Below are 18,271 nucleotides of genomic sequence, written 5' to 3'. Positions count from 1 at the left end.
TGAGTGGTCATTGGAAGGCGTTTACATACACATACACAATATTATGAATACTTCGAACGCTATAATTAACGTTGTTCTCATAAACTACTTTTATTTTTTAATTCTTCTGGGTCTTCAGCGTGCAATATGTGTTGTAGATGCACGGTAGGTGTGCAGTTCGATTGTCGCTTAGGCACACAAGATTGTATCCTTATTTTAGATTCAAACACCTAGCGGTTCCTAAGAAAAACCGATACGTAACATTTGATTTTTCTTAGTCAACAATCCGATTACGTGTTGGGTTCGAATCTCCGTCACAGAACTTCACATCATGCACTTCATCTTTAAATGCATGCACACTTTGTTACTTCAGAATGGAGATATATCAGACATCTTTCGTGGTTAGCTAACAGGGACGAAAGGGTCTTGATAGGAGTCACGGTTTATTACAAAAAGTTGTCGTCTTTTATTTTCATGTTTAGATTTGGTTTCTGGTATTGGCAAAAATTTCGGTAATTCATGACTCTTCATGGCTAGTCATCAATATGATGTGGTTAGATTAGATTACATTACATTAGATTAATTCTTGTTCCATAGATCATGAATACAACATTTCCATTGAATAATTTGCGTTATTAGCGTTTGAGGTGTAACAAAAGATTGTAAATTAAAGGTTTTCAGCCCAGGAAAGTCGTTGCAGGTAGAAATAGCAACTAATCTCGTCCTTTAAATAGCGGTTTACGAGTTATAGCCACTGCTGGCCTCGTATGAGGAAGCTGAGACACCTGCATCTTCGCCGGCACTGTGGTAACGTGCTGACCTGTGAAAAAGCGTCTGTTATAGTTCGCGGTTCCAGTTTTACTGACTGTAACATTTTAATCACTTCTGTGAAAGAGCTATAAGCAGTCAGATCAAATATCAATAAAGAAATCGCAATAAAATACTTTCGGCTCATAGTGCAATGGTGAAAAACTTACAATTCTGCACAACAGGTAACGCTTCTTTCTGCTGCTGACAAGCAAATTTTGGGTTTCTGGGAATACATAACTACACTTATGAAATGCCACATTTGCATAACTCTTAAGTATGACGCAGCATACCAATTAAACACAGACCCAATCAAAATCTAAGTGAGTAGTATTTTACTAATTTGTGTCGATAGAGGCACGCTTGTGTACAGACACTCGGTTTTATTAAAACAGACTTTCGTTGTAAGGTTATTGTGGGTAGTTTTATTTCATTTCTTATAATACAGTGCACAATTTTAGTAACGAGAGAGAAATTAATCATCAACGATATATGCGAATTCTCTGATGTTATTTGTAACGGTCTGATAATGCACATGAAGTTTATTGATTACATGCATGTAGAAAACTTGTTCTGAGTTAAAGCTGTCAAACAAGGTTTGAAGGAGAATAAAATGCCACTACCACACGACAGCTAATGCAGAAAATACTTTTCTGACATATTATGGCACGATGCGCTCTCCCTACACATCTTGGAGATGCATCTGCTGCCTGGCTGTCTATTAAACCTGAAAAGAACACAATGTCGCAGAAGTTAGCCCTTTTTCCACATGCGACTACTTTGGGTTGAGAAGTGAAGGGAATTGTGTTCAAAGTTGCATTAGATTGGTAACTTCAGCAGACAGCTGAATTGCGTTTTAAAAAATGTAGCAGTGAATGTATTCGAACTCGCGACATCTTAGCTACATTGCGCGACACTTCCCATTACACTACTAGCTGACACGTAGCTACCACAGCTCCAGACCTCAACAACAATGCCTCCAGAACTTCTGCATTCCACAGCGCTGTGAGATAATGTATATGGCCGGGTCTTGACTTCTGAGAGACAAACAGTTACAGCTTTTATTTTACACTGAACGACGTCTTCTACAAACAGATAGCGCAATAGAATAGCTCAAGTGGAAAGGAACTCTTCCTATTTAAATTTCTGCATTCTACACTGTTGGCAGTTCTGTGTAGGTGGCAGTGACGTGATTTTATTTCGGTGGTTACAAAATAGAGTCGAATGTATACACTGGGTAGCCGAGGCAGCTAGTTCATGGTGATTCGGTCAACCAAGTAAGTGAATTTACTGAACATGCTGCAAATTACTACAGGGAGCCTGTGTGTCAGAATTCTCATCCAGTGTGGCGCAACGGCGTTACGATAGCAAAATGAGTCAGCGAGAAGAGGATTTGGTGGTCTGTTGGACTGATGGTAGGTTCTTATACCTGTGGTCTGGGTTCGATTCCCACTTCTCTTAATGATTTTAGATAGGAGAGACAGATTCCATCCTCGTCTGGCTACACCAAGTGAAGAAGATATAATGTCATTGTGGTCTGAAATTCACATTAAAGATGATATTCCTTCTCTACCAAGTAGACGTTAATTTGAACCACAAGTCTGGAGTGGCGACATGTAGAAACTCTGTCACCAGGAACCTTTCATTTACTAGTTATTTATTTCTAGTGAAGAAACAAACGCTATGTATGGTCACAGGACACTTATTCCAACTTTTATCTGAGCTTCTGTATGTCGATAAAATTGATTCTGAACTGGGAATGCAACTCAGACCGCCCTTAACGCGGAATTTGATCCCTTCGTGACAATACAGCTCGGCTACAATTTGTTGTTCGTTCAAAACTGCAGATTCCTCAACATCTCCACATATTACGCTTGAATGGGTTCGAATCCTGGCCTCTCACTAAAGATTTCATTATGTATTATTAAGCTCTAGCATGAGAACACCTATCTGCTGGTGGGTAATAATTTTTATTTTTAATGTATTTTCATTCGTTGTCAACAGTAACGATAATTGACGTTTTTAATTCCCAGTGAGGCACAGAACTACTTGCGAGATGACTGTAAGTTGAAGATGTTGTTCCGAGCAGCCGCTGGTGAAAAATTCGGTAGCTGACGTCTCTTTGTGTGTAGTCAATAACGATATGTGTGGGGCTCTATTCCCAGCGAGCATTAAACTCTCCGTCATATTATTTCTAGTTCAAACATGCTCACATGTCCCTGCTGGTGCAACAAACCCATATTTAACGTTCGTTTTCTCTAGAATATAACAGCCGTAGGTGCCGGGTTGGAGTCCTGTGAAGGAAAAAATTAATGATTCGTCTCGTCACTTCAGTTAAAACATGTAGCTGCTGCCGCGAAATCCGATATGTCACAGTTGACTGTGCTTCGATATCAATCCTATTAGGTTCTGGGTTCGAATCCCTGTCCAACACAAAGCTTTACCTCACGGCATTTCAAGTAAGTTACTTGTGAAGAAGCAATATGTAACATCTCTCGTAGTTCGTTAATAGGGACAATAGATGCTGGGCAGGAATTCACGTCTGTTAAATACGTTTGCGTCATGTAATTTAGAGTTGATATTTGCTAACTGATACTGTCTAAAATCGAGGTATATCACTCTCTGTATGCCTAATCAGGAATGACTGTTAGTTTCCGTCAGTCACGAAATCTTTGCTTAGTCTGCATGACCTGGGTTTGAATCCATATGCAGAACGAGACGGTTCATCGTGTCATTTGAAGTTCATACATATTCGCAACTAGCTGCTCGTGAATAACTTAAATTTTTAATGTCATTTTGTGTTAAATAATAAGTACGGTATGTTACTTTGAAGAGGAAATCATTAATACGACGAACTTACTACGTGCATTACCTAACTGACGTAATAATGATAGTGGTAACATTTCATGTATGTCATTTATTGTAATAAATGTGAACTTACAAGCCTTAAGGTCAGTCTTATCTGTGATAAGGTGTTCCCTGATATTTGTAGCATCGTGGTATTACTTTACATCTTGAGTACTGCGATTCAGAGCAGTGTTTTTTAGTGGTGACTTGTTGGAACCATTTTCAATACTCAAACGACTGTACCAAGGAGCGATTAGAGGACCTGCTTGACAGCTGCGTTATGCCGGTTGCATGCGAATCAGGTGAAATGCAATTCAGGTCGCTGGGATACTTTTGACTGTACATTAGAAGTAGGGCTATTGATAAAATATCAATATACTGACATTTTTCCAAAAAGTATCGATATACATATGCCACATAATTTTTCTCCGATATACCGATAAACTATACTGAAAGGCCAATATCGAGCGCCAATATTTTTATTTTATATTATACTTCTTCCGCAATTTCCGGTAAATATTTGAAGTTGTTCTTTTGAAATTGTGGTAGAAAATAACTTTACTTTCACTGTGTTAAGGAGTCTTACCAGGTTTTGAATTTTCAACACGTCCAGTCATTCTCTCTGACTGGATGCAGCAAGTATAGGTGGCACAATTTTCAACGCAAGTAATGTGCTATTTCTTCACATCGGCATCCTTCAAAAACAGTTGTTGAAAATGATGAGCGAAAGTCTAAATGACAAGACTGGTCTTCGCGAAGGTGGTGGGTTGGGGTTGGAGGAGGGTGGGGGAGGGGCGGTTGGGAAGTGTGGGGGGGGGGGGGGGGGGGTACTGGGACGGTAAATTCTGACGCAATAGGCGCATTTGCAGAAATCAAAAACCAGGAAAGTCGAAATGAAGTGTTCCGGAAAAATACTGTACGTGACGAAACCGAACGACGGACCCATCAGACACCTTTCGTTGTGCCACTTACATGCAGTTACCACTGTTTGCAAAGTTGTTGTCGCCAAACGAGAACGTGCATCATTTTCCTTTCAATTCTTGCTCTAAGGGAAAAAAGCATGATGCTTGTTTGTTGATGTACAGAATGTCTAGTAATAAATCATTTCTTAAATATCTATCTCTAAAACATTGAGTGTATTTACAATATGCAACCAATAGTTTTATAGGCCTGTGCGTCGCTATTTTTTCCGTCGATGTATCTATACTTCGAATATTTTTCTCGATTTATCGATTCCCGTTAATGATACTTTCTATATATCGATATACGATTTCTTGACATTTTTAAAAATATCAACAGTCCTAATTAGAACAGTCACAATCCCGTCGCTTCTTAGTCTCTGAGCATCATGCGTGTCTTCAGCTGAGATGTTGGAAGACAGCCGCGCTTGATTAGCCGAGCGGTCTGATGCGCTGCAGTCAAGGACTGTGCGTCTGGTCCCGGGGGAGGCTCGAGTCCTCCCTCGGGCATGGGTGTGTGTATTTGTCCTTAGGATAATTTAGGTTAAGTAGTCTGTAAGCTTAGGGACTGACGACCTTAGCAGTTAAGTCCCATAACATATCACACACATTTGAACATGTTTGAAGACACGACATTTGAATGCTGCATGACGAACAGCATGTATGTGTAGAACTTGGGTGCCTTTTAGTGAGGCTGCTTTTGATTCTGATCCGTTAATTGACTATACTGAGCATCGGTTAGTCGCCCTAGGGCAGTGATCGTCAAACGTTTCTGCTCAAGAGCTAAAACCGACATTGCGAGGTGGCACCTCGTGCTGTATACATACTGATCTTATTGATCAGACTGGCTACAGCAAGGGCGCGAGAAGTTGGCCGCTGTCCCTGAAGCACAGATCGTTAAAAGGGGTCACCCACCAGTCGGAACCCTTCTTGCCGACTGTTCCGTGTTTCAGAGTGGCGCCATCCTCAGCGACCGCAAAGTTGCGGCACGGTAATTGCCTGACGAAACGGTCTTGCATTGTCAGTGTGAACGGATGATTAATTGATTAATAACAGTAATTATATGCATTATATATACGCAATATAAGAAACCATCAAAAATGTTTACCAAATGTCCTGAAAGTCATTTCTTCAAATGGTTCAAATGGCTCTGAGCACTATGGGACTTAACTGCTGTGGTCATCAGTCCCCTAGAACTTAGAACTACTTAAACCTAACTAACCTAAGGACATCACACACAGCCATGCCCGAGGCAGGATTCGAACCTGCGACCGTAGCGGTCACGCGGCTCCAGACTGTAGCGCCTAGAACCGCACGGCCACTCCGGCCGGCTAGTCATTTCTCATCTACTCAGTGTCTTACTTTAATGTTACGTTCCGTGCTACAAAAATTTACTGCACTGAAGATGACCGACTCTGTAATTCGCTTTCACGAATCAGTGTTGCTCCCGTGTCAAAATTTATACAGTAGCAGCTGATCGGTACGAGTCGCGCACGACCGTGAGTTGTCAGTACTGGAAACAAATAATGATAAATTTCCCCCTCTCACAGCCTCTAACCCTGCAGTGGGCACGCTACTTAAACCTACGCCCGTCAGGTGAGAACCGAGCGATGTGGCGCAGTGGTTAGCACATTGGACTTGCATTCGGGAGGACGGCGGTTCAAACACCGTCTGGCCATCCTGATTTAGGTTAACCGTGATTTCCCTAAATTGCTTCAGGCAAATGCCGGTATTCTTCCTCTGAAAGAGACGGCTGACTTCCTTCCCCATCCTTCCCTTAGTCAGTACCGTTGCAACTTCAACGGCTCTTCTGGCTGAGAGAGACAACAGTCTGTGTAAAATACGTCAGAAAAATAGTAAATATTTTTCTTCTCACTCCAGATCTATTTCTATTAATTTATGATATAGCTTAACGATTTCCTCTGTATGAAATTATGCCTTCAAGAGATCGGAGCCAATTGTAATTACTATGGAAGTTGATCGTCGTAGTCAAAGCACTGGAAGTCTAGCCATCTTTCCATGTGCCTGATTAAGCGTAAACCGCTTGGAAACAATTCCAGGCTTTGTAATCGTCAAACGTGAAAAGATAAAACAACGTGCAGTGCAAAAACTTGAAACCGACAATCTAGATATCACGATCCTTGACTTGGGTAACACGGCTCAATGTTCACAATTTCTCACAGTCCTCTTCAACAATGATTTCCATGCTTTGTAAAGTATGTTGTTGTTGTTTTCAATACGAAAGGGTTTGATGCAGCTCTCCATGTTACTCTATCCTGTGCGAGCTTATTCGTCTCAGAATAACAACTGAACAACTGCAACCCACATATTTCTGAATCCGCTTGCTGCGTCCATCTGTTGGTCTCCCTCTATGATTTTTACCCCCCCGCCCCCCACCCACTTCCCTCCAGTACTAAATTTGTGAACCCTTAATGTCTCAGAATGTATCATATCAACTGATCCCTTCCTTTGGGTAAAATTCTGTCATATATATCCTGTCACCCCAATTCTATTCGGTACTTCTTTATTAGTTATGTGATCGCCCCATCTAACGTTCAGCATTCTTCTGTAACACCACATGTCTAAATCTACTATTCTCTTTTTATCTAACCTGTTTATCGTCCATGTTTCACTTCCATACATGGCTACACTCATTGGCTGAACCAGGATTTTGTTTTGGGAGGGGCTTGACCCAACTGAGCGTAGGCTTTCTCAAGGTAAACATTAATATACTAAAAAGCACACATAATTTTGTTTTTCTCGTTTAACGCATAGCAAGTCTCCTTGGATAACGCTTTGCAAATTCCTCAATGACTTCGACAGGTTGTAGGCTGCCAGATATATCTCAGTGAATATACATGGCAGCCAAATCATTCAACCTGTCATCTGCCATTGTCGTATGAAGGTACGACTTTATCAGTTTAAGAGAAGAGAAGCTACGCTGCACATTACAAGCAGATGCCGGTACTGTAGCGAGAATTTGTAAAAATTTGGGAAAAATTCATTTGTCTCTTGATGATGTGCCTCTGCTGCTTTTTTGTGTTTGTGTTGGGGGGGGGGGGGGGTTCTCTGTCTCTCCAGAGCTCCTGCCAAAGAGTTATTTCTCCCGATAACGAGATAGGATGAGGCTAGTCGCTACTGTAAATACGTGCAGCTTGCACTAAAGAGTTCAGATTTTCTGTTTTTAGGATGGCACTTGCTATAAGGGTGATCAAATCGAGAATTGAAGAGTGTTCTGCTCTCGAAAAGCGACTCCTTAACTGTCCCAATACAAAATCGATGAAAGGAAGGAATACATTCAATCTGGAACAAAACACGACGTGACATTATTCTCGAACTAGAAAGAACAGAGAAGAAAGAAAAGCTGCATCAAGCAAAAAGTGTGTGTATGTATTTTACTTGTAGCATTCTTTAGCATCAGGTGCTTCTATATTTGAGCCATTAGCAGAACGTTTGACGATTCTGGGTGCCTGCACTGGGATGTCCAAAGGTTCTACAATATGACACGCCTCTTGGAAAATTTCTTCATATTTCGTTTCTCTGTATCGTTCCAGAGTTCTTATTATACTGTTGACCGTCTCACAGCAAAGGTTGAGATATAATGCAACAGCCTGAAGTTGCTGTGAAAGCCAAATAGTAATTTCAAAGCAGTGGCGATTATCGTCAAAGTTAGGACAAAGTCATATCATTCAATAGAAGCCAGAAAACTTCTACTTTCCGATGACGGAGAAGTTCTGTGCATTTCTTCAAGGAACTGTACGGTAAAGTCAAAGAGCTCTTTGAACTGAAGGAGTGCATCAGCCAGCATGCATCACTAAGAATTTGTAACTTATCTCTTTTCGCCTCTGGCTGTTTTTCAATGATAGCTCACTTGATGAATTCCAATCTTTTTGCTGATTCGCGCACAAAATTGGTAACACGACTTACAACTCCATAATACTGCGAATACTAAGCAAGCTGCAGCCCCTCGCGATAGCTAGGTTTAGATTACGTGCTGCACAGTGCATATGCGTCGCTAGCGGTTGGAACTGCTTTATTCGGGTTTGTGCGCCACTGAACTTTCTAAACATGTTGGCGCCTCCATCATAACCTTGACCTCTCAAATTTTTAACCTGTAGGCCGACTTGATTTAATGCGTGAACGATCTGATCGCTTAATGCAGCACCAGTCATGTCAGTTGCAGACAGAAAGCATATGAAGTCTTCGACTATTGTGCTTTCTTGTAAATTCAGATACCTGATACATACACTGAGTTGTTCTCTGCCACTGGCCTCCGTTGTTTCGTCGCCAAGGACAGCATAATATTTTGCTTCTTTGACTTTGTCTAGTACCTTTTTCATAATGACAGAATGTCAACAATCAATCAGCTGATTCTGACTTGTTTTGCTCAGATATGTAGCATTTTTGGTGTTGTCTCTAAACGCTTTTGTAGAGACGAATTACCTGAGTCCATGGGAAATTTTAAAAGTGCTCGAAATTTTCCTTGGCTGATTTCATCACTCTGTGTACCATCATCTCGGTGGCCTCTTAACGGTATGTTTTCTCGACCACATAATATGACCGTCTTTACTACAGGAATCAGCCGCTCTCTGTTTGAGTCAGTCATTTTCAGTTTCTCAATTTCGATTAAATTATTTACAGCTTTTTCAGGATTTTCCTATGAAATTTTGAAATGTGTGCTTCTTGAAACTGCCATTTTGTGATAATCGGCAGCAGACTGGTTTCTGAAGATTTCTAGTGCTTTTTTGTATTTGCAAAGTGTACGAGTGACTAAAGGTTTTAGAGTCGCAGAATGCTTGCCTCCACTATCTGGACCAGAAAATAGTACGCAAGGCAAACAATATACACCGTTCTGTTTGTATCACTTACTTTTGCCCTATTTTGTATCTGCATCGATATTTCTGTGTCAATTTGTAGTATTGCTTATATATAATATTGTATCTTACTTACTTACTTACTCACTGGTCGTACCGGAGTCGAGAGTCCATTACCGCAGCAACGTATTTTAGCCATCTGTCCCTGTCTTGGGCTATTTCCTTCCATTCACATAATATTGTATCTGTCATGTAAATTCTTTGATTATGTGTACAAGTTCCAGTTACGTGAATTTTTGAACGGTGTTGTTTAAGTCATGCTTTTTAAATTAAATAACTACTAGAATGATTGTTATGAAATGTACTATAAATGACTTGGTCCATAATTAGGGAATGTAGGGTTGAGTGTAAAAGATTTAAGGAAGCCCTGCAGCTACGGAAGTAGCCTGGCGGAGTGGAAAAGGTGTGGTTGGCGCTCAAGTGGCAACTCGTCCTTCGTGACGAGTAAGGAGTCTGGGCTGAACAGTGCTGTGGTTAACGCCTCGCTAGCAGCAGAGGATCATAGTGGCTCATATTCATTGTGTTTTAAGGCCAGAAGAGCTTAAGGGCAGCATTTACGGGACTTGAATGCCGAATTTGGTGATACTATTACAATGGCATGGTTTTTGGCCCTATAAAAATATAATTTCGATGCCAAGAAGATCAATAAGAGTGCGAGGTCAACAGTACTGCCATGAATGCATCGCCGTCAGGTTAATAGCCACTGCAAATTGCGCCACCAGTGCAACAAGCCTTTCACTAAATTGTTTATATTTAGCACTCTGTAAATGGACCAGGTGAATGTCCTAATTTATTATGAGAAAGTGACTGAACTTGAATTAAGCGTTGTGTTGTCATTTGCACAGCCAATTGAGTAAGTCAAAAGACTGCTTATGAAAGCACATTTGTTATTTAAAGAGTTATAGTTTGATGTGCTTCACTTAACTAACAGTTAATGATAAGAATACTTACTTTTTCTCATACACACTGATGTAGTTTTGTTAATGAGCATTGTTCTTTAAACCATGAAAGTTTAAGGCTCCTCAAGGGCCAGCTTAGTTATTTAATGAAGCAATGCAAAGGCACGATGGGTTTCGCTGCATTGAAGCAACATCTTCAGGTGTAAGTGGTGTCCGTAAATTAGCACATGCAGACACCCCAACGTTCGTAGTCAGAGAATCCAACCCCATGAAGAGGGGGAGTGCTCAACGAATAAAAATCAGCGAAACATTGGGCGGAATAGTGCAGGGGTTGCGGCAACTGTAATCAGTAGTAGTAAGGGTAAAGCATTAGTGGATTCTCTGACTACGAACGTTGGGGGCATCTCCATGTGCTAATTTATGTGACACCACTTTACAGCCGAATACGCTGCTTTAACGCAGCGAAACTGGTCGGGCCAGTAAACGATCAGTTAACAGCTGTCTGCGGTTTCATTCAGTTTCAAGTCACCATGAATTTCAACGGCTGTGGCTGCCTATGTTACAAAGTTGAGAGTCCCTACCTGCGTCAGCACTTCCATTGGCAGTTCATTATTGTGTCAACATTGTTTCTTCCTTCGCGAATTCATCATTTCGGATTTCATTTCATTCCTCGCTTTAGTTTTAACGATGTTCATCTGGTTAAGAAGTCTTTCCACTTCCGTTTAGTCGTGACAGCACAAAAGTTGCCAATTCGTGAAGCGGGTTTACGTCAACTGCATCTCTGTGTTGAAGCACTTCACACCAGAAATTAACAGCGTCTGTTATGGGCCATTTGACAAGAGCTGAATTTCGTCGTTGAAAATCGGTTTTTGTTAATGTGCCAGGATCGATATTACACGATTCAAGGAGAGGAATCAATTACTCTTTAACGACACGAAGAGCTTTGGACACTGAAAGAAGTGAAATTCTCCTCAAAACTTCATAGTTGTCTGGAAGTCGTTGCAAAAACTCAATTATTAATTGGTACACAAACTGGATGCGTCTCAGAAGGGAGGACATGTTCTTGTTCTAGGTATAATTAAGAGCCGGCCAGTGTGGCCGTGCGGTTCTAGGCGCTTGAGTCTGGAACCGCGTGACATCTGCGGTCGCAGGTTCGAATCCTGCCTCGGGCATGGATGTGTCTGATGTCCTTAGGTTAACTAGGTTTAAGTAGTTCTAAGTTCTAGGGGACTGATGACATCAGATGTTAAGTCCCATAGTGCTCAGAGCCATTTGAACGAAGAGGGTAAAAGGCGTAACTGCTGTCAACAGCAATTACTGTGAGTGGGTGGAATAAAATAGTTTCCATACGAGACAAACAGAACGTACCATCGACGTTTGTTCTGTTGTACAGATACACAGATGAGGCAAAACAAAATGAACACGGCCCAGCATGAGACTGACTGAATGACCCCTGGAGACACTAGGCACGTCACGCGGTTACGAAAGTTCTCAACCGGAGCAGTGACGAATGGGGAATCGTTCCAGCAACGATAGGGAACGCAAATGTCGAACTTGACTGATATTATATTTGCCAAAGGGCAGATTCTTATGGCTCGGCGCTTGGGTTCAAATGGTTTAAATGGCTCTGAGCACTATGGGACTTAACTGCTAAGGTCATCAGTCCCCTAGAACTTAGAACTACTTAAACCTAACTAACCTAAGGACATCACACACAGCCATGTCCGAGACAGGATTCGAACCTGCGACCGTAGCAGTCGCGCGGTTCCAGACTGAAGTGCCTAGAACCGCTCGGCCACACCGGCCGGCTCGGCGCTTGGGAGGGCCTCGTATTCGCCGAAGACGATCCGCTGCTCGCGTGCTACTATCTCAAGCATCTATACAAAGTGGATGATGGATGGTGAAAGCCCAAGTAGGCCACAAGACAGTGGACGTGGAAGTTTCATCACAGAACGTGGAGGAGGCTTGCCCTTTCAGTAAAGAAGGATGTTGACATATCTGTGGCAGATCCAACGCCACAGTAAAATGGTGGTGCAGGCAGAAGTGGTTCGGGCCAGTCCATCCAGTGCACACAGTGGAACATGGGGCTCCGCAGCAGACCCCTACGTTTTCTCATGTTCACCCAACGACATCGACAGAGTACTCGTGAAGAGTGAATGTGGACTATCGATGTACAGTAACAGCTTCTGCCTGGTCTGTGGTCCATTTACTTTAAGCTTTAGAATCACCTTACGTTGTATATTGATTACATTACTCTACTGAGATTACTTACTAACTTCAGTTAATCACAAGTACAACCAAATACTTAAGGTAAAGAAGAAACACACAAATAGAAACACGGAGTTAATCAGGAAAGGACCACAGAAATAAAATTAAATCGCTACGATACTGCATTCAACAAATGATTCTGGCTGCGGAAGCAACCAGCTACCTGTCCTCCCTGGACGCCAACACTAGCCGCCTAAGATCAGAGTTACACAACAGTTTGCAACAGTATGGACATGAATTTCGTTTTCTTAATGCATCGCTGTAGATCCTCCACTAATAGGTTCCATGAGCCAATTATTCAACTACTGTGAGTAACCCACAACCGTGTAGACAGGATTTAGCAGACGCCTCCATTTATCCAAATTCAGTCCACCAAACTCCTTTAACTTTGAACCGTGAACGAAACGCCACACCGCGCCTATGTCAGCCGGCGCCATCTAAAGTTCAAAATGTTAATGGACACACAGGACACTGTGCCCCAGTACAGACCTCCCACCACATCGGGTCTAGTACGACTTCATCCACTCAAAACAAAAGCGTTCAAAACTGGTTACCACCTCAGCTGAGGCACAAGGCAGAGCGCCGACAGACACTCTCGAGCCCGCCCGGATACCTATGTTAGCTATGGCATGACTCGCCCGCTGACTATCGGGCAGCGATACCATGCATCCACGAGGTGGAAGCACAATCTTCGGGATCGACTGGGGACAATAGAATATGCATATATATGGAGTGAACATCTTCTCAACATCATACCGGGCTAGTCAAGTGATTTTGGAAAGACGTTGTTTGTCTACAATTTACGGAAACAGGCGAATTTAATATTAAATGTATTCGCCTTGTTTTGTGTACGTTTCTGGAGTTTGAGTTTTAGTAACAGATACGGTGCGGTATTGTCGTTCTTACGACTGTAAATACAAGTACGTGAAAGAAGGACCAGTTACTTTTCACAGGTATGTACAACAAATGGAAAACTGTAAGCGTCGTATTGATATGAGACACTTTATGTGTATGAAAAATATCGAGATACGTTATTATAAAGTCTTGAACTGTAGAATTAATTTCTACGATTTTGTGATCGTGTGTTTACAAAACAGATAAATTTGCAAAAAAATGGTTCAAATGGCTCTGAGCACTATGGGACTAAACATCTGTGGTCATCAGTCCCCTAGAACTTAGAACTACTTAAACCTAACTAACCTAAGGACATCACACACATCCATGCCCGAGGCAGGATTCGAACCTGCGACCGTAGCAGACGCGCGGTTCCCGACTGAGCGCCTAGAACCGCTAGACCACCGCGACCGCAGATAAATTTGCAAGTTTGAGTAAAGTGTCGTCAGTATATACCTACTGGTGCTATGTTCATACGCAGATACAGTTTATGCATTACAGTATTATTAATTTCCTCCAACATATGCAGGTCCTCAAGTCCTTGTGGGTATCTAAGTATTTCTGCATGAGACAGCTTCCTACACAATCACATTCTAAAGTAATTGATCAGAACGGATTCGACAAAATGAATCAGGTGCAATAGAAAACCTCTCACTTAAATTCCATAATTCTAGCATTTATCGTATTTTTAGTTTTTCGCACCTAGTGTATGGTTTTACTTTTCTAATGAGAAGGCTAAAAAATGTTATAGATATTTTACTTGTCTATAAAAAGCAGAAGAGTAAATAAAGAAAAATTGAAAATAATAATGGACAAGCAGGTGGTGCAAATCGCTTAGCGTATTTACTGTTACAATTTCATAGTTCCAAATGTGTTGTTTTTTGTGACACTTCGGCGCCTTCTACAATGTCATTGTGATGTATTTAATTGGAACAGAGACTCGACAATATGAATAAGAGCAACAAAAACGTAAAAAAAAATATTGTTGGCTATCACTTCTTATCCACTTGAAAAAAACGAAAATAAAATAGAATTTGATCTACGATATTGTGCCGAAAAACCACAAAACCATTGCTCTTCACATATTTAAGCCCACTTCAGTTCCCGATATCAAACTGTTAAAATATCAGTGAAACATATATACAAAGTTTCACGGTACTTCTGAAGGTAATCTGTCTATAGCAGCGAAGTAATAACACTCATAATACGCTAAGCTCCATACGGCCTAAACTCGCCTTCCCAGAATCATGTGACTTGAGTTGCAGCAGATGTTGCGGACAGAACTGTCGTTCTGAGCACTCGAATACTCACTTCTTAGAATTTTATTCTCTGTGCTGCGGAGCTGCCCACTGACCAAGTGTCTTCTTGGAATGTAGGTCCCTGCGGTCATATTATTTCACATTCGGGGAAGAGAGGAGGGACTGGCATATTATGTGCTATGGCATCCGAGTATAGTTAACTTCCCACAGCAAGAAGAAGTAGAGGAGATAATTTTTGTGAGAAGAAAAGGTGGTCAATGGAAAGGCGAGTCACGACGGTGTGTTGCCCAAGAATAGTGCGGAGATGAGTAAGATTCAAAAAATGTTCAAATGTGTGTTAAATCTTATAGGACTTAACTGCTAAGGTCATCAGTCCCTAAGCGTACACGCTACTTAACTTAAATTATCGTAAGAACAAACACACGCACCCATGCCCGAGGGAGGACTTGAACTTCCGCCGGGACCAGCCGCACAGTCCATGACTGCAGCGCCTGAGACCGCTAGGCTAATCCCGCGCGGCGATGAGTAAGACATAGAACTCGAAATAAAACTAAGTACATCTATGACGATAAATGAAAGCGTTGTTATATCACTATTTGTGGTGTATGTGTGTATTCGTTTACCACACGAACACAATTTATATATAAATGCACACGAGAAACAAAATCATTGACTAAACATCATTGACCGACGAACATACACTATGTGATCAAATGTATCCGGATACCCCCAAAATCATACGTTTCTCATATTAGGTGCAGTGTGCTGCCACATACTGCCGGTACTCCATATCAACGACCTAAGTAGTCATTAGATATCGTCAGAGAGCAGAATGGGGCGCTCCGCGGGACTCACGGACTTTGAACGCGGTCATGTGATTGGGTGTCACTTGTGTCAAAAGTATTTACGCGTGATTTCCACAGTCCTAAACAGCCCTTGGTCAACTGTTTCCGATGTGACAGTGAAGTGGAAACGTGAAGGGACACGTACAGCAAAACACCGTACAGGCCGACCTCGTCTGTTGACTGACAGAGACCGCCGACTGTTGAAGACGGCAGACATCTAACCAGACCATCACACAGGAATTCCAAACTGCATCAGGATCCACTGCAAGTACTATAACAGTTAGGCGGGAGGTGAGAAAATTTCGATTTCATGGTCGATCGGCTGCTCATAAGCCACACATCGCGCCGATAAATGCCAAACGACACCTCACTTGGTGTAAGGAGCGTAAACATTGGACTATTGAACAGTCGAAACACGTTGTGTGGAGTGACGAATCACGGTACGGAATGTGGCGATCCGATGACAGGGTGTGGGTATGCCTTATTTCCGGTGAACGTCATCTCCTAGCATGTGTAGTGCCTTCAGTAAAATTCAGAGGCGGTGGTATTATGGTGTGGTCATGTTTTTCATGGAGGGGGCTCCAACCCCTTGTTGTTTTGCGTGACACTATCACAGAATAGGCCTACATTCATGTTTTAAGAACCTTCTTGCTTCCCACTGTTGAAGAGCAATTCGGGGATGGCGATAGAATCTTTCAACACGATCGAGCACCTGTTCACAATGCACGGCATGTGGCGGAGTTGTTACACGACAATAACATCGCTGTACTGGACTAACCTGCGCAGAGTCCTGACCTGAATCCTATACGACACATTTGGGATGTTTTGAAAGGCCGACTTCGTGCCAGGCTTCACCAACCGCCATTGATACCTCTCCTCAGTGCAAAGTTGTTTGCGAGAGTGGAAGCTGTCATCAAGGCTGATTCTAGCATTACCGATGGAGGGCACCACGTACTTGTTAGTCATTTTCAGCCAGGTGTGCGGATACTTTTGATCACATAGTGTACTTGAACAGTCTCTTTCTTAAGTTAAGACTGTACCAGCAAATAGTCCACGCTGTGTGAACAAGAATGTTGCAAGAAAAAGGAAATAATACTAACAAAACCGGACAAGTGCTAGTAGGATAAGGCTCCGAGAATTCCGTACAAACTTAATGACGTATTAATTTATCTTCACATAACATAGATCATCTACATATTTTCGTAAGTGAGTTTGCGAGTAGCAAAATATGTGACATCAACGGCCGTTTTTTTTATTGCATTGAATCAGAAGCATAGAGTTTTTACACCAACAAGGGACCGTACACCTTAGTACTAATACTAAACTCCTTCCGAACAGGCCTCGGAGGCCCAACGATACCGACCGCCCGCCATGTCGTCCTCACCCGATAGGCGTTATTGGACGCTGATAATGAGGGGCAGGTGGTCAGCAATCAGCTCTCACGGCCGTTGTCAGTTTTCGTGACGGGGTACACCTTAGTATTTGACATAAATTTCAATTAGATACCTCTACCTGTTTCTGAAAAACAGAGATACTAACAGACAGAGAGACAGACGGACAACAAAGCGACAGTGTGAGGATCATGTTTTTACCAATTGAGGTACCGAACCCTAGAAATAATATAACCCATCCACAAATGAGATTAAGGGGAGGAAATGAAGAAAGACGTAAACAAAAGGTACAGTTGCAGAAACGTTTAACACAAGCAACTGATTCTACACTAAGGAGAAATAAAAATGCAGGTATAAAAGAAATTTTGACTCATTTTTGAAACAGTTAGTGGCTGTTGTTGCTCCCATGGAGTACTATCGATTACCGTACTGTATTTTTACGTTCTTTGCTACTGTTGAATATACAATGTTTTTATTGTATTATATTTATAAGGCTGCAATGAGGGAACAATGGTTGCTTGTACGCCACAGTGTGGGTTGTCGTTAACATAATTTTCTCTTCGGGATCGTTTCATTGGAGCTAAATACCAATCGCCGTTTCCGCTCTGAAATCTGGCTCCGGCAATATTCTTAGCAGATATCTGCGGCATACATTGCCGCGACGCATCTTTTGTAAAGAGTCCGACGTTATTCAATTTTCATTCAAGGAAACTGTTACCATTCGCGGCTTCCTTCGTGGTATACGCTCTATTTCCTCTGTTAATCTGACATAGGAAAGTCACGCGTTGGAGTAATACTCCAGATAAGTCTTACCTGTGTTTAGTGGACCGATTACAGTATCTCAGTATCTTATCAACAAGTCAGTCTTGCATACCTGCAAGTTAGCTTGCGTGGTTGTCCCCCTTCACATTTCGAAACATTGCCACTCTCTAAAGTTTCGTCTATTTTTTGCTATTTAGCCAATTATTCTTTAAAACCTCTGCCACAGACGATGTACTCGTAGTAAACAGAACGCTATACAGAATCGTTTCAGCGTAGTTACTGCTCATTTTGCTATCTCGGATAGTGTAATGAGCTTTAGAAACGGAGCGTAAGCCCTACTCGAATCGGATATGCTAACCGGATTTGTTGGCTAGCGGTGTGACCCATCGGCTGTCCAGGGTGTGATTTCTAGTGGCTGTCCACATCCCATTTATAAGTCCTGAACGAGATAACCCTCAGCACATTCAGCTGCCTATTAAAATGTCGG

This window comes from Schistocerca americana, chromosome 2 (assembly GCF_021461395.2).
Source record: "Schistocerca americana isolate TAMUIC-IGC-003095 chromosome 2, iqSchAmer2.1, whole genome shotgun sequence".
Classification (NCBI taxonomy): domain Eukaryota; kingdom Metazoa; phylum Arthropoda; class Insecta; order Orthoptera; family Acrididae; genus Schistocerca; species Schistocerca americana.
The sequence above is the reverse complement of the archived record's forward strand: the minus strand, read 5'-3'. Positions refer to the sequence as shown.